The sequence below is a fragment of the Chiloscyllium punctatum genome, chromosome 18 (genome assembly GCF_047496795.1).
Source record: "Chiloscyllium punctatum isolate Juve2018m chromosome 18, sChiPun1.3, whole genome shotgun sequence".
NCBI classification, from domain to species: domain Eukaryota; kingdom Metazoa; phylum Chordata; class Chondrichthyes; order Orectolobiformes; family Hemiscylliidae; genus Chiloscyllium; species Chiloscyllium punctatum.
The window spans coordinates 82,901,698-82,921,396 of record NC_092756.1 but is presented as its reverse complement, the minus strand read 5'-3'; the positions used below and the strand labels follow the sequence as shown (position 1 = coordinate 82,921,396).

Genomic DNA, 19,699 nt, shown 5'->3' with positions numbered 1-19,699 from the left:
AATAATCCTAAAACCAAGGTGGAATATCCTGACAAAGAGCACCAAATTAGTTATGGACTAGATCATACCCCCTCAAAATATGTCAAAGAGAAAACCTAGACCCTGATTTTTTTTTTGTTTTAAAGGCAGATGTTGCATTCTGGATGCAAACCTACCAGGCTTGAAGCAAAACACTTTTTTATTCATGCACCACAGTTAAAATACAATCAGGAAGAAGAAACAGAATAATTGAATTCTATTGAAAAACTTCACAGACTTTTAGATTAATTGCTATACAGCAACTGTTCCAATGTAGTAAATCCCATAAACACACAATTCTAGCAGCAGGAAGAGAACCCCAGCTTTTAACTCTTAACAGAGAAGGGTACATCCCAGAGCTTCCACATCTGGCTTCAAGACCCCAAATGCAGAAAGTTCAAACTCAAACTCCTGGCTTTGTGGGAGCTTGACCTGCCCCTATTGTTCTAACTAAAAAAATTCCAAAGCTTTTTGCTTTTTTGGCTTTGAGCATACCATTGGACATTTCTGAACCAAACTCCATTAAATAAAAAAGGACAAAATGTACCTCTTAAAACAATAGTGTCATCACAACTGCCATCTGCAGTAAAAATTCTGATATCCACAGTCAAGGAAGATAATTCACTCACAAAGTTGTTCATTCTAATCTGTCCCACTTTAAAATCAACCAACCAGTCTCTACACATGCAGTATCTTTGAATCATGCAGGTCTTGCAGAAAGGTATGCACGTGCATTGTTGTCCTTCAGGTATCTGGCATCTCCTGGTGTAGTGTTCCATCTCTGGGGAATATAATTCATTTGAGGAGCACTACTGACAGTAACTGCTATTACTAATCTTCCTGCAATGCTGAAGAATGAACCACTACTGGAACTGATGGCCATTCTGATAAGTTATTACATTGGCTTACCAACAGCATTAAACATATGCACACTAACTTGCTCCCCAATAGACCCGAAGTAAAATTTGGTTATCGAACATTTCACCTTGACTTTAATGTCATTCAGGTCCGTTACAACTTCAATAAGTTTTGTTTGGCTCTTAGAGTAGTTTGCTTTTAACATGACATTCATCTTTGAACGAGATTACTTTGTACATCTTCAATTAGGTATGTTCTTCACTCAAGGATTGCCTTGTACAAGTCCCATGTTGGATTTTGTTTTGATGCTACCTTGCCTTTCCATTTGACAATGATATAGGCTGTTAAATTTCCTAGCTGCTTAGGAAGTGGCTGAAGTTTTCAACTGAATATTTGAGTCACTCATCACAATGTTTAGAATACCATAATGACTAAAGTGCGTTATCTCATATCTATAATCTCACCAGTATTCAGTGACAAAAGTTGAATTCCCAGCACGCAGAATAATAGCTGGTAACAAGATAAGCAGCTCCTGTAAGGGAGTGGAGAGCTTTGCTTCAAACTTCATCCATGGTCTGCTGAGATGCCACTTGTCATAAGCGGCTCTTTAATTTGGTATTTATTAGAGGCTGATTTGATCCTGTAATCTCATTTTTCAGGTTTATCCAGTAGTGCATTTCTCTGGTCTTCTTCAGACTAGACTCAATTCCCTGATAGCTTACACAGATGCACTTACAGTCCTAGAGAGTCATCCAGCATGGAAACAGACCCTTCGGTCCAACCAGTCCATGCCAACCATAATCCCAAACTAAACTAGTCCCACCTGCCTGTGCTTGGCCCGTATCCTTCCGCCCCACCCCCAAACATTTCTTATTCATGTACTCATTTAAAATGACTTTTAAGTGTTGTAACTGTATCCACATCCACCACTTCCTCTGGAAGTTAATTCTAAGCACAAATCACAAAAATTGCCCCCATGCCTTTTTTTAAAACAAAACAAAATCTTTCTCCTCTCACCTTAAAAATATACCCCCTAGTATTGAACTCCCCCACCCATTCACCTAATGATTCACCCTTCATGATTTTATAAACCTCTATAAAGGTCGCCTCTCAACCTCTTACATTTTAGAGAAAAAAGTCCCAGCCTATCCAACTTCTCCTTATAATTCAAATATTCCATGCCCTGCAAAATGCTGGTAAATCTCTTCTGAACCCTCTCCAGCTTAATATCATCCTTCCTATAAGCAGGGAGACCAGAACTGGACACAGTACTCCAGAAGAGGCCTCACCAATGTCCTGTATAATCTCAACATCCCAACTCCTGTATTCAAAAAGGTCTGAGCAATGAACAGAAACATCTGTTTTCTCTTTTCCTTAGGAACGACTATTCACTCTGTAGAGTACCATCTTGTGCTCTTACTTAAACTCTGTACTCTTCAATTGCAACACACCTATCATTGATGCCTTCAGGTCATCCTTTCCTAATTACTTCTTAAAGGCACTTGGGGAATTGGAAGGTTTACAACGTGATTTGAGCAAGATGCTTGTCTTTCAAAATTTAATATCTTTGCTGTGCTTCTGGAAGATATCACAATTTCAGTCCTGATTTCCTCAGCTGGATTTCTAGGAAGTGCTGCTCTGGACAGCACGCCTGTTTCCCTTGTTTGTATTTTCACAGATGATATCCCCTGAAAGGAATGAACAATCCTTGGTTCTTTGGAGCAGTAAGGTGTGGAAGATGCTTTAAAACACGACTCGCTGTCAGATTTCACTGTCAGTTTGTCTCACCCAAAGTTTCCAAAAACACAATAGCTAGGGACTTTCTCAATCTGCTTGGAACATTTTTCAATTTGTGTTAATGCCCTGGACACAAATTCAACCGATTATCCTTACCACACAAGGGTTGCTCCAAGTGTAGTTTCACTGGCATTAGACTTCAAAGGTGACTTCACTATTGCCATGGAGATATCTCAGCACAGTTTCTGTCGTTACTAATTGTTTCACTCTAATCAAGAGCTGCTTCATGTTCTGTGTCCCAATACCAATGCATATCCTTAGCAGCAAGTTGGTGTAGAAGTTGACCCTCCTGACACCAGAAATCATGCAAATTTCTTCGGGAAATCCTTCATAAATAAAACAAATCATTGCACCACTCACTCAACGTTGATTGATGCATCTCTGCTAAAGTTCTCAGCTTGTCAGGATCTGGGCAAACTTCTTTTGCTGTCAGCATACAATCAACTTTAGACATTTTTAATGCATATTTTTTTCCTTGTTCAGCTTCAGGTTTATCTGGCAAGCTCTCTCTCTCTCTCTATAGCAATTATACTTGGTTCTGATCTGATTTGTGATGGCTTCTTTCATTGTTCCTCCACACCCATAGTAATTTCCACTTTGGGAGGAACACTGACTGACTATGTTGTGTTGTCATCAGTGATACTTTTCTGGAACAATGGAAGTGCTAAGTGGTGTGCAAAACAATCTGTATCTTCCAAATGGAGTCCGGAACATGTTGGCAAACTGATACTTTCATCTGATCCCTCTTGTAAGCATTCTTCATATAGAAGGGTATAAAACTCTTTGTCTTAGCAAATTAAGACAGAATTTCTACATTGGTTGGTATGGGATAGTGAGATCGCATCTAAACTTTATGGAGACCCATCAGATCTCTGCAGGATTTTCTCTTCAATGCTACTACGCCCCAATCCAGTCTGTGGGAGTTCTCAATTTCTAGACTATGTCTGCACTTTTCCAGCTCCTTGTTTCCCAGGTCAGACCTGAATCAGCTGGAACTCTGTGTCGAGTGTGTGGTGCTGGAAAAGCACAACAGGTCAGGCAGCATCCAAAGAGCAGGAGAATCGACATTTCAGGCATAAGCCCTTCATCATTCTCCAGGATCTGCAGTCCTCACTTTCTCGCAGCTGGAACTCTCCCTCTTAACTACTCCATAATTAAAATGTTCCCCAAAGAGACACTCAAGATCTGCCAAAACATCTCCGTAATCTTTTAGGATTTGCTGGCATTTTAGTAACAAACAAATTGTTCTGGTGCATATAGGGTTACCAGCTTTAGATTTGCTTCAGCCAGGACAAGAGGATTTTGCCTTGTGTCTGTGATCTTGAACTCTATATTTTCCATCTCCCCTTTGTGTTGGGCACTCAGCTCCATTTGTCCTTTGGAGTTGAATATCATTCCTTCATTCTTGGCTTTGAGGGTTTCATCTCTGGGTCACCATCTTTAAGCCACATCATTTAAGTTCATGATGGATTGGTTTTACCTGGCACTGAACGTTCCTTTGATGCTGTACTATAGCCACCATCATTCTAACTGACGTAAACTACTTAGCACCTTTAATCCTGATGATGACAAATCATTATATGACATGGAGTGTTTTGTTTATCCAGGGAAAACAAAATCATAACTTCTCTCCAGCAGCCAGCTTTCTAGGAACAAACGTGTTTTATTTTCCCCCCAGCTAAACATTTATTTCAAAGTGATTCAGCTACTTTTAATTAGAGCATTGCTTTGTCCACACTGGACATGCTGTTGTTAAATGGGATCCTGTGCAATATTTGATTTGATTTATTATTTCACTCTACTCAAAGATCTCAGGGTGATAAAACAGAGCAAGGAGTACAGCGTTACAGCTGCAAAGAAGCTGCTGTAAAAGCAAGACCAACATTAGATTTGAAACTTGAGAGGTTCATTCAGAAATCTAGTAACAGCAGGGAAGCAGCTGTTCTTGAACCTATTGGTACGGTGTGTTTAAGCTTTTGTATCTGCTGCCTGACGCAAGATGTTGGGAGAGATTATCACTGGAGTGGAAGGGGACTTTGATGATGTTGGCTGCCTTTCTGAGACAGCAAGAAGTGTAGATGGAATCAATTTACATCCATATCTCTGGCTTTGTTTTTTTCTGTTGGCCTTTATAAGTTTTTTTAAAAATTACAAAAATATATCTGTCCTGGAACATATCTCAGCATAGGAGAATCAATGAGGCTTTGCACTATAAATATACTCGAGTTAATGACTGACAACTGGAGAGCTTTGCACATTAATAGCTTTCTTGAGAATTTCTCCTGTCTCGGTAGATGTGCTCTTACTGCAGGATCTCTTCTACCTAAAGCAATACTGAGTTGGCCATCTTTGAATTGTCTGAAATGCTCAGGGTTCATCTATTTGTGACAGCACTGTCACATACTGAACAACAGTCTCCCTCTACTTGAGTTCTGACATTTATGCATGGTATATTATCAATGACATTATGAAGGTTCAGAGAATGTCTTCAAAATCTTTCCTGGTAGAGTTCTCTGCTCCTCAGAGTACAGTACAGCTCATAGCACTTTACCACAGAAGAATTCCAATTCAGTCCTTATTTCCTGTCATTTCTACAGCAGCAATACAGAGTGGAAAATTCACAACCATTGAGAGTCACCCAGCACTTCAAAACTTTCAGAGTGATTTTTTAAAAATTCTTCCTTGTTTCTTTCAACTGGCTCCGAAAACCTGCACAGTTCCAGCTGGCCATTTCTGAAGTAATGAGACAGGTCAGTAAAAACAAACTAAAATGAATGCAGTACAACAGAAATGGAGGCCACATAACTATGATAAATCCCAGCATGCTTTGTACAATTGCACTTGTGTGCAAGAGAGAGTCAAATTAGTTACAATGGAGTGGGAAGAATGACAGAAGACCTGGCTGAAAAAGGGGCATGTCAGCCAAAGTTAAAGTCGCATCAGTGCTTCAACAAACTAATGTAGAAGGTCACAGAGTGTACAAAAAAGCCCAACCCTCTTTAAAAGCACATGTTCATTTTAACATACAATATATAATTGAGCCTGCTTCCAGCAATGGTTGAACGATAAACTCAATCGTGGATAGACAGGGTGGTACTTGTCCTTTGAATATAGGAGTTGGGATGTCATGTTGAGGTTTACAGGACATTGGTGAAACGTCTTCTGGAGTAGTGTGTCCAGTTCTGGTCACCCAGTTAATCGGGAGAATATGAAGCTGGAGGGGGTTCAGAAAAGATTTACCAGGATGTTGCCAGGAATGGAAGGTTTGAGTTATAAAGAAAGGCTGGGACTCTTTCTTCCCCCCAGCAGCGTAGGAGGTTGAGAGGTGACCTTATAGGAGGTCATAAAATCACGCAGGGTACAGATAGGATGGGGGATTTCAAGACTAGGGGGCATATTTTTAAAGGTGACAGGAGAGAGATTTAAAAGACGACGTGAGGGGACAAATTGTTTTACACAGAGGGCAGTTCATGTGTGGAATGAATTTCCAGAGGAAGTGGTGGATGAGGGTACTATTACAACGTTTAAAAGACATTAGGGTAAGTAAATTAATAGGAAAGGCTGGGAGGGATGAGGGCCAGGAGCAGGTAGATGCAATTAGTTTAGTTTGGGATTACGTTCAGCACGGACTGGTTCAACTGAAACGTCTGCTTTGGCGCTGTACGACTCTGACTGCACGAAGAAAATGATCCTGCAAAAGGGGCTCTACAGGGAGTTCAGACTCAAAAAAGGTGTGCTTTTCATACTTCTCTTCAGAGTTATGGCCGGACAGGCTGAGAATTGTTTCAGTATGGGTTTCTCTGGTTTGGTAGAAGCTCAGGCCAGAATGCAAGGTGTTTCTTCAAAAGGCATTCACTTACACAATACACACGAGGAACTTGAAATAGACATCTGTTCCTGAAGCTGCTCTGATTCTAACCACCTCGCAGAGTCCCTTTGTCATGGCTTCTGAGCAGTGTGCCCTCTAAACCGTGTAGCCATTTGGAGATTCCACACACACACAATTGGTGTGCTGTTCCAGAAGCTACTGGAAGTTTATAAAATCATGAGGGACATGGATAGGGTGAATAGTTAAGGTTTTTTTTCCCCAAGGTAGGGGATTCCAAAGTTACAGGGCATAGGTTTAAGGTGAGAGGGAAAAGATTTTAAAGGGATCGAAGAAGCAACTGTTTCATGCAGAGGGTGGTGCATGTATGGAATGAGCTGCCAATGGTGGTGGTGGAGGCTGGTCCATTTACAACATCTAAAGGTCATCTAGATAGGTATATGAATAGGAAGAGTTGAGAGAGAAATGGGCCAAATGCTAGCAAATGGGATTAGATTAGTTTAGGATGTGGTTGGCGTGGATAAATTAGACCAATGGGTCGGTTTCCGTGTTGTACATCTCTATGAGTTTAGGTCTACAGAGACAAAAGGGGGAAACATAGCTTCTGAGGTCACAGTTATCATAGAATCGCTACACAGTGTGGAAACAGGCCATTTGGCCACACCAAGTCCACACTGACCCTCTGAAGAGTAACCCACCAGGACCTATTTCCCTATTACTCTACATTTCCCCTGACTAATGCACCTAATGGGCAATTTAGCATGGGCAATTCACCTAACCTGCACATAGAGTCAGAGATGTATTGCACGGAAACAGACCCTTTGGTCCAACTTGTCCATGCCGACCAGATATCCTAACCTAATCTAGTCCCACCTGCCAGCACCCAGCCCATATCCCTCCAAACCCTTCCTATTCATATACCCATCCAGATGCCTTTTAAACGTTGCAATTGTACCAGCCTCCACCACTTCTTCTCGTTCAACTCGTTCCATACACGTACCACCCTCTGTGAAAAAGTTGCCCCTTAGGTCCCTTTTATATCTTTCCCCTCTCACCCTAAACCTATGCCCTCTAGTTCTGGACTCCCTGACCCCAGGGAAAAGACCTTGTCTATTTATCCTATTCATGTCCCTCATGATTTTATAAACCTCTAAGGTCACCCCTCAGCCTCCGACGCTCCAGGGAAAACAGCCCTAGCCTATTCAACCTCTCCCTATAGCTCAAATCCTCTAACCCTGACAACATTCTTGTAAATCTTTTCTGAACCCTTTCAAGTTTCACATCATCTTTCCAATGGGAAGGAGACCAGAATTGCACGCAGTATTCCAAAGCACACCTACATAGACACGGGAAGAATGTGCACAAAACACACAGTCACCTGAAACTGGAATCTAACCCAGGTCCCTGGCACTGTGAGACAGCAGCACTAATCACTGAGCCACCATTATGTTGCATATCTCATGGGGCACATTTGTATTTTCCTTAAATTCTCTCTGAACAAGTATTTTTGATGACTGAATCCTTAAGATGTGGTCTGGCAATCGGGGGGGAGAAAAAAAATCACCATTTCCCATGCCAGTCCTGCAGTCTCCTTAATCAAAAGGCCCACAATACAAATTTGATCAGCAGATGCCCATAACCCATTCCCACTGATGGATTCATGACCACGCCCAGTATCAAATCCAGTTTGTTCTAGTGTATCACATACTGCTCCAGCCAGCAGCAGTCATAAAGAATGCCTCACATCACCAGCACCACTCACTACAATCCCAAGGTCTGTGGCTTGACGGCCTGGTTACTGGTTTCTATAAGTGGCAGGCCCACTCCTCCCAAACCCACAGTCCACAAAATCACTGCACAACAAAATAGAAACCAAGAGCCCACTGACAACAGAGTAAACATCACTCACATGATGGAATGTCACATTTCTCCCAGAGAAAGATGGAACAACTTGACTTCAGTAGAAATGCAGAAGCACAGAGCTGGAGGCTGTTCAGCCCACCTTGCCTCGTTCTATTTAGCGTATGCCAATCAATACCTTCATCCAACAATGGTTTGCATTTACATTGTATCCTTGACGTGATAAAAAGTGTCCCAAGGCATTTCACAGGAGGACAAAATCTGAGAATGCCACAAATGTTAAGACAGGTTTATGTTTTGAAAAGAAAAAAAGGGAATTTAAAATAATTTCTGAGACGGAGGACAAGGCAGAGAGATTTAGGAAGGAAATTCCAGAGCTCAAGGCCTAGGCAACCTCGAGACAGAGCCACTAATGGTAAAGCAAAGGAAGTGGGAGAAACGGACAAGAGGCCAGAGTCTAAGGAACAGCGAGTTCTTGGAGGGTTTTAGCAGGTTTACACCCAAACATGCGTCAGTCAGAAAGCACTCAGTCTGCATCTTACCTCAGGATCTCCTGACTTAGGCAACACAGGCTGGATGCTGAGGACACTCTGCTCTGGTTTCCAGCAAGTGCTTGCCAGATTGCAACCAACGTAACTAGGGCTGCCAAAGCAAGTGGCATTTGAGATTGGCAGTGTTCGCCAACTAAAGGGCCTAGCAAATTCAACTCGAGGGGCAACACATTCCATACCCTTTGCACCAAGGACTGTGTCACGCCATCGCAATTAGCACACATTTCCCACACTGTCACCTAAAGTGCTTTAATGCAAATCTCACCATTAGCCCAACACCATCCCCCCCTCCGCCCCCAAACACACACACACCACCAAACCTAAACCAACACAGGTCAGGAGCAGGGGAATGGGAGGGGGGGGGCCACATCAGAACACTGGAGTGAGTGTGAAGGGAGGAGGAAGGGAGAAGGGATTTGGGGGAGGGTGCGTGAAGAGAAGATGAGGGAAGGAGGGGTAAAGGAGAGAGAGAGTGTGGGGCAGAAGACCCCGCACGATGACTTTTTGCATTTGCGAAACAGCTTAGATAACCAGGGAATAAGTTAAATACTCTGGATGTTTTAGTTTTATGCAGCAAGATCTAATATAGGCAGAGAGAGGGGTAGGCAACTAATTGACGAGATGGTGCAGAGGGCCAGTAAAGGCACAGTGGGCCAAAACATCCCTGGCTGAGAACTGAATCCGCACAGGCCGATCCTGCCTGGGTCCTGTGCATTTCCACAGGACATTCACTGGGAATTTGGCTTGGAGACATTAAGACAGAGAGCAGACACGGTCTTGGCAGCAGCCTCATTTTCCACACAGCCCCAGTTAGTAAGACTCCATCAGCTGCGTTTACTGTTCGGCCGACTACATGTCCAAGCTGCCTAATCTCGGGGATCCAGCATCCTCCCTTTATTTCCGGAAAAGGGGAAATGTGTCAACCTGTGCTGACAGTTAATGTTATTTATTTTTGATAAACACACAGGGAACACCGGAGTTTAATCATGAGGCTGAGTGTTAGTCGCATTCAAAAGGAGAGTCTATTAACAGCACAACAGGCTCACATTGTACAGATAAGATAACAGCCACTTGGCAGCAAGTGATGGGCCAGCCCATGGCTTTTATCTCAATTTCCTTTTGTCTTGCTTTCTCCCATTTCCTCTGACTGCTATGTACAATGTATCTGACTGAAAAAAATATCCTCATCTGCTTCCCCACCAGCCCCACCGTCCTCCTCCTCGTATTATCTCTTCAATGCTCACTAAGGAGCTATCATCTTTTCAAGGAACCAATCTCTCACTCACCACTCATTCCACTACAACAGTCAAACAGCTTAGAAACAGGCCCCTCGGCCCACCACCAAATCCATGGTCACGAACAAATAGAAAACTACATTAATCACATTTACCCGCACTTGACCAAGAGCCTAGCATTTTAAGCACTCGTCTAGATGCTTCTGACACAGAGGCAGACACAGAGACATCTACTCTCTCAGGCAGCAAGTTCCATATTTCTGCTCTGGGTGGGAATAAATGATTTCCCTCACTATTTCCTCAAAAGCACTTAGAAGAGACAGATGTACAGCTCAGAAATAGGCCGTTTGGTCCAACTTGTCCATGCTGATCAGATATCCTAAATTAATCTGGTCTCATTTGCCAGCACTTGATCCATTTCCTTCTAAACCCTTCCTATTCATAGACCCATCCAGATGCCTTTTTAAATGTTGTAATTGTACCAGCCTCCACCACTTCCTCTGGCAGCTCATTCCATACACGCACCACCCTCTGCATGAAGAAGTTGTCCCCAAGGTCCCTTTTAAATCTTTCCCCTCTCACTTTATTCCCTACCCAAGGGAAAAGACCTTATCAATTTACCTTATCTCTGCCCCTCACGATTTTATAAACCTCTATAAGATCACCCCTCAGCCTCCAACGCTCCAGGGAAAATAACTTATTCAGCCTCTCCCTGTAGCTTAAACCCTCCAACCCTGGCAACATCCTTGTAAATCATTTTTGAACCCTTTTAAGTTTTGCAACATCCTTCCCACCGGAAGGAGATCAGAATTGCACTGCTCCTCATCTTAAACGCATACTCTTGAGTCTTAGACACATCTACCATAGGAAAGAGAGATTTTCACGATCTATATCTCTGGATTGTGTGCATCTCATCCTGATCCTCCCATGCTCCAAGGAAAACAAACTCAGCCTATTCAGTCTCACCTCATAATAGAGACCTTTCATCCAAGGCAATGTCTTGGTGAATCTCCCTCTGCACCCTTTCCAGTGCAATCACATCCTTCCAATATTCTGGGGACTGGAACCACACACAGTATTCCATTTATGGCCTTACCAATGTCTTATACAAGACTACCTTGCTCCTAAATTCTTTGCCCAGCTAATGATGGCAAGCATCCTATATGCTGTCTCCCCCACACTTTCTCCCCATGCTGACGCCTTCAGGAATCTACATCTAGTACACAATAATTCCTTTGTTCCTCAATATTCCATACTCAGTACACATTCCTGATGAAGGGCTTATTTCCGAACCGTCGCTTCTCCTGTTCCTTGGATGCTGCCTGAGCTGCTGTGTTTTTCCAGTGCCATATTTTTTGACTCTGAGCTCCAGCATCTGCAGTCCTCACTTCCTCCCAGTACTCTCTAAGGATCTACCATTCATTGTGTAGGTCCTTCCCTTATTAGACCTCTCAAAAATGTGCTACTTGATGCTAACCTGGTTTAAATTCCAGCTGCCACTGTTCCATCCAATTTTAAAACAGAATCATAGAATTCCTACAGTGTGGAATCAGCCATTAGGCCCATACCTGAAGGGCTTTTGCCCAAAACATCAATTCTCCTGCTCCTCGGATGCTGCCTGACCTGTGCTTTTCCAACACCACAAACTCGACATTAGGCCCATTGAGTCCGCACTGACCCTCAGAAGAACATCCCACCCAGAGCCACCCCATCAACCCTATCCCTATAACCCTGCATTCCTGATATCTAACCCACCTAGTCTGCATGTTCCCAGATGTCACGGGATAATAAGTATGGCTAATCCTGCCAAGATGCACATCTTTGGACTCTGGCAGGAAACCAACACAGACATGGAGAATGTTCAAACCCTACACAGACAGTCACCTGAGGTTGGAAGTGAACCCGGGTCCCTGGTGCTGTGAGGCAGCAGTGCTAACCACGGAACCATCCAAAAAGGCAGATATAAAAACATCAAATTGCTCTTTCTTTCACCCCCAAAGGGTAACCTTGCACGTGAAAAAAAAAACTTTCTTCCTGATGATCTCTGTCCCCAAATCGTGTTCCCCCTGGAACTTCCCATTTTCCAAGAAGTCCAACACAACCTTCTCTTTCCCCCCTTAGTCATTCCTGACAGGTCATCACTGGAAAAACAGGGGGATCTGCTGATGTCCTGGCTAATAGTTACATCTTCAGATGATAATCTGGTCATTAACACATTGCTGATTTGAGAGAGCTTCCTGTGCACAAATTGGCTTCCACGTTCCCTCCAAGGACAACAGTTCAAAAAGGACTACATTGAATTAGCAAGCACTGGGGGACATACAGCACAGAAACACACCATTCTGTCCCACTTGTCCCTGCTGACCATGTATCCTAAATTAATCCAGTCCCATTTGCAAGCACCCAGCCAAAATCCCTCTAAACCCTTCCTATTCAACTATCCATCCTGATGCTTTTTTAAATGTTGCAATTGTACCAGCCTGCACCACTTCCTCTAGCAGCTCACTCCATACATGTCCCACCCTCTGCCTGGAAAATTGGTCTCATGTCCCCTTCATCTTTCCACTCTCACCTTAAATTTATGCCCTCTAATTTTGGGCTCCCCTACCCTGGGGAGAAGACCTTGGCTACTCACCCCATCCATGCCTCATGATTTTATAAATCTCTATAAAAGGTCACCCCTCAGCCTCAGACGCTCCAGGGAAAATAACCCCAGCTTATTCAGCCTCTCCCCTCTAGCTCAAACCTTCCAATGCTGGCACCTTCCTTGCAAATCTCTTCTATAACCCTTCCAAGTTTTCATCTGGAGATCATGAAAGGCGCTATATAAAGGCGCCTCTGCCTTTAACCAGTTACTGAGGGAGCGCTGGAACACAAAAGGAGGTAGGAGACAAGGGGGTTCGCAGTCATCCTTAAAGACCGCGCTGAGGTTTCTTAGCAAATCAGTGAATCCAAGAAGCAAGCAGAAAATGCAGGAACCGAAAAAAAGTCTAACAAAACAGTGACGTCGCCGGAAAAGTCTTGTGGCGGAGTTTCTGGAGCAGGGTTCGCCAGATGTTCCGAATTCATTGAGGGGAACAGACAGCGACCGGATATAATGCTGAGCGAGCAAATCCAGTCATCCCTCTCATGAGCGAACTGGCCTCAAGCGAAGACAGTTTGGCGGTATTGTGGGTGGGGTGGGGCTGGAGGGAGAGAGGACATTTAATTTACGGATAAAGTATATTTTTGAAGTCACTCGTATTCCAAAAATAGACAGACAGACCCGGTTTCAAACCCCGTGGTGAAATTTAAGTTCAATTAATAAAGCCAGCGGTGGATTCGAGCCCTGATGAGGGAATCAATTGAATTCGAACCGTTAGCTTGCTCTCTCTCTGTGGACGCTGCCTGAGCCGCTGTGATCGCCAGCATTTGCTGTTTTCAGGACAGATGCCAGCACTTGCACAGCTCCTGCATTGTGGATCACAACTGTTGTCACTGGAAACCCCCAAGGGCTCACTGTTCTCCTTTCAAAAGGAAGCACATCTGCTTTGGGTCTGATCTACGTGACTCTAGACCCCAAACAACGTCGACTCTTAACCGCCCTCAGTGCAAAAACCCCTCAATTCCAGGACAAATTGGAGAGGCATCCCCAAGAGCAAGTTGATATTTCTCCCCCCCCCCCCCCCCCCCCCAATCAACTGGTGTTACCACACTGTTCTGAAGCAGGTGAGAGTTGAATCTCCTGGCTCAGACACAGGGACATTACCACTCACCGGTAACTACGAGTCAGAAAATAACACGTTTCATACTGGATCTACTAAATCATGTTTGCTGTTTATATAAAAAAAGGTTACTGCTCAATTCGGAAGATGCAAACTGGGCTGTCAACGATTTCCCGGGGCCGCGCTAGGCGTCATCCAAATGCGAGACTTTCTCGCTTCATACTGGCTCCTATCCCCTTACTCATCAACTCCCACACGAACCGGCGCTCAACTGAACGCATATAAGATGACACGCAAATTCGTCAAGCGTCCCATTTTTTTTTTAAAAAGGGTCGGCACTGTGGCTCAGTGGTTAGCACTGCAGCCTCACAGCACCAGGTTCGATTCCAGCCTCGGGCAACTTGCACACATTCTCCCCGTGTCTATGTGGGTTTCCTCCGGGTGCAACTTGGCCGTGCTAAATTGCCCCATAGTGTTAGGTGCATTAGTCAGAGGGAAATGGGTCTGGGTGGGTTACTCTTCGGAGGGTCCGTGTGGAGTTGTTGGGCCGAAGGGCCTGTTTCCACACTGTAGGGAATCTAAATCATCAGGTCATTGCAACTGTGTGGCTAGGGCGGCACAGTGGTTAGCACTGCTACCTCACAGCGCCAGAGACCCGGGTTCAATTCCCGCCTCCCGACTGACTGTGTGGAGTTTGCACATTCTCCCTGTGTCTGCGTGGGGGTTTTCTCCAGGTGCTCCGGTTTCCTCCCAAAGATGTGCAGGTCAGGTGAATTGGCTATGCTAAATTGCCCGTAGTGTTAGGTAAGGGGTAAATGTAGGGGTATGGGCTGAAGGGCCTGTTTCCACACTGTAATGTAAATGAAACGGGGGCGGGGGTGCGGCGGAGGAGAGGTAGAACACATAACGGTGGAGGATGGGGGGACGTGGACAGATTGGAAGTCAGTCTGGATTTACCCTGCAAATCTCAACATCTTCTTTCCCTCCCACCCCCACACCCCCACACCCCCTCATCCCTCCCACCACCCCCCACAAAAGGCCCAGTTCCGACCCTCTCCCACCTCCCAAATTCCTGCCACTGCGGGCGCTACAGGGTCAGTTTAAGGAAAACACAAGATTGATTCAAAACATCTGGTTTAAAGACTGACAGCAGCGTTTATTCGTCTCTTTTTTGGGGGGGGAGGGGGGAAACACTCTCCGCAGGAAAAAAAAGTCAATCGAGGAGAAAGGGGGTCATTCGCATCGGGAAAACCGGTGTAAAGATAACTTGAAATAATTTTTTTAAATCCCTCATTAATCTAGAGAAGTAACTGACTCACCACGCCCGTCCTCCGGATTAGTTTAAAGCAAACAGTTCTGTCTTCGCATTTTGTTACTCATCAACGATTTAAACATTAAAGCCGAGGGTCTTCAAATTGAACCGCAGTTGGATCAATCGTGAATATATCCGCAAACTTACTCTTTAAGACATTTCTTTTTTAAAAAAGGGTTCCTCAGTTTCCCGATAACCGGGTGTTAATTCAAAGGGGACAGACAGCTGAAGGTTAAAATTGCTTAACTTTTTTTTTGAAGACTAATTTCAAAGGCGCAGTGAAATTTCGACGGAAATTGACATCAAAACAGCAAGCAACAACTCCCCAAACTTTGAGCAGTTTCCAGTGACTATTGCCCACCCCTCCCGCTCAAAATAAGTTGATTTTTTTTCTTCCACAACAAACCGAGCACACAAAACAGATTTTGGGAAGAACTGAAGAGAGGCAGATAAACCTTTACCTGAATTCCCCGACACTCTTAGTCCCAGTTGTTGAGTACCAGCCTGAGGACAGACGATGAAAACAGCTCGTTCCCAACATTAGGCGCCAACGCCCCTCCTTCACACACTCACTCATGACTGTCCTCAGCGCTTTAAAGAGACAGTCTCAACTTGTCTCTGACTCTGACCGAGGAGCCTCAATAAAAACCCTGTTTATTTACTCGCCTGACCTGTTTGTTATGACTGTGAGATTTTTGTTTTTTTTTAAAAAAACAAAAGTGGGTAGCGATGGGTCAGGAGGTAAACTGGGTTTGAACAGTTAGGCTAACCTGAAGGAGTAGCTCTCCTCTTACAGACACCGGTCTAGGATGGGAGGTGTAACCACCCCATCTTGCCATCTCTGGTAAAAACGAAATATTTGTCACATTGAAATAAAAAAAAAATTGTCACATTGACAGCCACCCCAGAGACAGGACAGTCAAATAGACAATGGTAACCCCATAAACTGGGGGTTAAAGAAGTTTAAATTTGCTTTCATATAACAGGGCACCCACTCAGTAGGTGGGTTCCGCTGAAGCCACAGCCAAATACCAAGAGACTGGATAGTTAATAAATGTAACTGTTAATAGGATAACTGTGAATTCGATTAATTCAATTTGTTCTTTGTAATGTTAAGACATGCAATGTATATAACTATGAACGACATGGAAAATTGTACAAGTACTAAAGATTTATTTACATGAATAAAGTATATTTTGAAAAAAAAAAATTCATGTCACATTTTGCATAGTTTTTTAAATTCTTTCACGGGAATTGGTGGCAAGGGCAGCATTGGATGCAGCCATTCGCTGTTGGTCTTTGTATGGAAAAGTACAGCACTGAACACGCTTGTTGGCCCATGATGTTGTGCTGAGATTTAATCCTAATGTAAAATATAGTAATTTAACCTATGTGACCCTCAACTCGCTGCTATCCATGTGCAATCTTGAACTGATTGGCTTGCTAGGCCATTTCAGAGAAATTGTTGGAGAAACTCAGCAGATATGGAGAGAAAGAGACAGTAAGGTCTGCAGATGCTGGATATCAGAGTTGAGAATGTGTTGCTGGAAAAGCACAGCAGGTCAGGCAGCATCCGAGGAGCAGGAGAATCGACGTTTCGGGCCATTCCTGATTAAGGGCCTCTGCCTGAGACTTCGATTTTCCTGTTCCTGGGGTGTTGCCTGACCTGCTGTGCTTTTCCAGTGACACACTCTCAGATATGGAGAGAAAGCAGAGTTAATATTTCGGGCTAATGACCTTTCTTCAAAACTGAACATAGCTGGCAAAGGTTGGGTATGTGCTAAAGATGGGGAGTGGGAGGAGCCCAAACACAGAGAAACACAGTTGGGCCGATGAAGGAATGGGTAAAGGTCAGTCTGGGAGAATGAATGGCTGCTAATGGGGTCCATTAGTCACAGACTCATACATCACAGTAGCAGACCCTTTGGTCCAACTATGACCATGTTCCCAATTCAAACTAGTCCGCACCCTCCTGCATTTGGTCCATATCCCTCCAAACCTTTCCTATTCATGAACTTATCCAAATGTCTTTTAAATGTTGTAACTCTACCTGCATCCACCACTTCCTCTGGCAGTTCATTCCACATTCGAACCACTCCCTGTGTAAAATACTCTGCACCTCATGTCCTTTTTAAATCCATAAGACCATAAGACCATAAGACATAGGAGTGGAAGTAAGGCCATTCGGCCCATCGAGTCCACTCCGCCATTCAATCATGGCTGATGCGCATTTCAGCTCCACTTGCCAGCATTCTCCCCGTAGCCCTTAATTCCTCTAGACAACAAGAACCTATCAATCTCGGCCTTGAAGACATTTAGCGTCCCGGCTTCCACTGCACTCCGTGGCAATGAATTCCACAGGCCCACCACTCTCTGGCTGAAGAAATGTCTCCGCATTTCCGTTCTGAAATGACCCCCTCTAATTCTAAGGCTGTGTCCACGGGTCCTAGTCTCCTCGCCTAACAGAAACAATTTTCTAGCATCCACCTTTTCAAATCTTTCTCCTTTCACCTTCAAAAACATGCCCCTCAGTTTTGGGCACCCCCACCCTCGAGAAAAGACCTTTGCCAATCACTTTATCTATGCCCCTTATGATTTTATAAACCTCTATGATGTCATCCCTCAACCTCCTACATCCAGTGAAAAGTCCCAGCCTATCCAGCCTCTCCTTATAACTCAAACCCTCCGTTCCTGTCAACAGCCTGGTAAATTTTTTCTGAACCCTCACTAGATTTCTGAGAATTTTATCCTTGTATTAATGAAAATAATATTGGGGATTGGTTATTCCAAACTACTTGGAGTTGAGAATCTGTTTCCTGCATTTGATTAATGATCAGATGATCAGAAAAACAAAAACCATTTTGGTTACACAACATAGGTCTTTCCTATGTAGCTCTGAAAGACTACTGAATTAAAATTGATGCCAAATGTCCCTCTCCCCCATTGACAAGGATAATGAGAAGCCTGTGATCGGAGGTGTGCCACAAGGATCGGTGCAGGGTCCATTGCTATTTGTCATTTATGTAAATGATTTGGATGTGAACATAGGATGTACGATTAGTAAGTTTGCAGATGACACCAAAATTGGAGGTGTAGTGGACAGTGAAGAAGGTTACCTCAGAGTACAATGGGATCTTGATCAGATGGGCCAATGGGGTGAGGAGTGGCAGATGGAGTTTAATTCAGATGAATGTGAAGTGCTGCATTTTGGAAAAGCAAATACACTCAATGGTAAGGGGCTGGGAAGTGCAGTTGAACAAAGAGATCTTGGAGTGCAGGTTCAGCAGCCTGAAGGAAGAAGGTGGCTCAGTAACGTCATCTCAGGCCGACGTCATGAGGATCAGCAAATCCTTCTATGCCAGTCTGTATGACTCGCAGCCAACAGACAGCGCGGCCTCCCAGTCGTTCCTGTTCCCTATCACGGAGGCCTTAGACGACAGAACACGGGAGATGCTGGACCAGCCACTATCTCTGGACGAGCTGACCAAGGCCCTCGAGTCCTTTGAAAAGAATAAAACTCCCGGAAGCGACGGCTTACCGGTCGAGCTCTATTCCGCTCTGTGGGACTTGATTGGCCAGGACCTGCTGGAGGTGTGTGACAGTATGCTTCAGGCAGGTACCATGAGTGAATCCAGGAGGAAAGGCATCATCACCCTCGTCTACAAGCGGAAGGGGGAGAGGGAGGAAATTAGAAATTGGAGACCAATCTCACTGTTGAATGCAGATTACAAAATCTTGGCAAAGGTCATTGCCAACCGGGTCAGGTCTGCTCTGGGATCAGTGATCCACCCTGACCAAACCTGTGCTGTACTGAGCAGGAAGATCGCTGAGAGTCTCGCACTCCTCAGGGATACAATCGCCTACGTGCAGAACAGAGGGTTGGACACCTGCCTGATCTGCCTGGACCAGGAGAAAGCCTTTGACAGATATCACATACGTATATGAGAGATGTTCTCTCCAAAATGGGCTTTGGGGAGGGAATCGGAAATTGGATCAGACTGCTCTACACCAACATTGTCAGTGCAGTCTCAATCAATGGGTGGGAATCAGATAGCTTCCCTGTAAGATCTGGAGTCAGGCAGGGATGCCCCCTCTCACCCGCCTTGTTTGTGTGTTGCATAGAGCCATTTGCCGAATCCATCAGGAAGGATGCGAGCCTGAGAGGGGTGACTATTCCTGGCAGCGGGGGCCTACAGGTTAAGGCCTCCCTGTACATGGATGACGTCGCTGTTTTCTGCTCGGATCCGCTGTCCGTGCGCAGACTCGTGTGCGTATGTGACCAGTTCGAACGGGCCTCAGGAGCCAAGATCAACTGAGGCAAGAACAAGGCCATGCTCTTCGGGAACTGGGCCAACCAATCCTCGATCCCCTTCACTGTCAGCACCTTCAGGTGCTGGGTATTTGGTTCGGGGGGCCTGGGGCGTATGCCATGTCTTGGGAGGAGCATATCAGGAAAGTGACGCAGAAACTGAGCAGATGGAAGCTACGGTCGCTCTCCATCGCGGGAAAAAAACCTGGTCATCAGGTGTGAGGCACTG

The 19,699-nt window shown here is 44.6% G+C and overlaps 1 protein-coding gene across 1 annotated transcript in view; it reads right to left on the bottom strand.

Moving 5' to 3' along the window:
* Positions 1-15,778, bottom strand: part of LOC140489252 (peripheral myelin protein 22-like) — a 50,230-nt gene extending 34,452 nt beyond the window's left edge. Inside the window, exon 1 of the mRNA XM_072588599.1 lies at positions 15,623-15,778. The gene's annotated coding sequence lies outside the window, so the exon portion shown is untranslated. The remainder of the gene's footprint in view (positions 1-15,622) is intronic.
* Between the last annotated feature and the right edge of the window lie 3,921 nt (positions 15,779-19,699).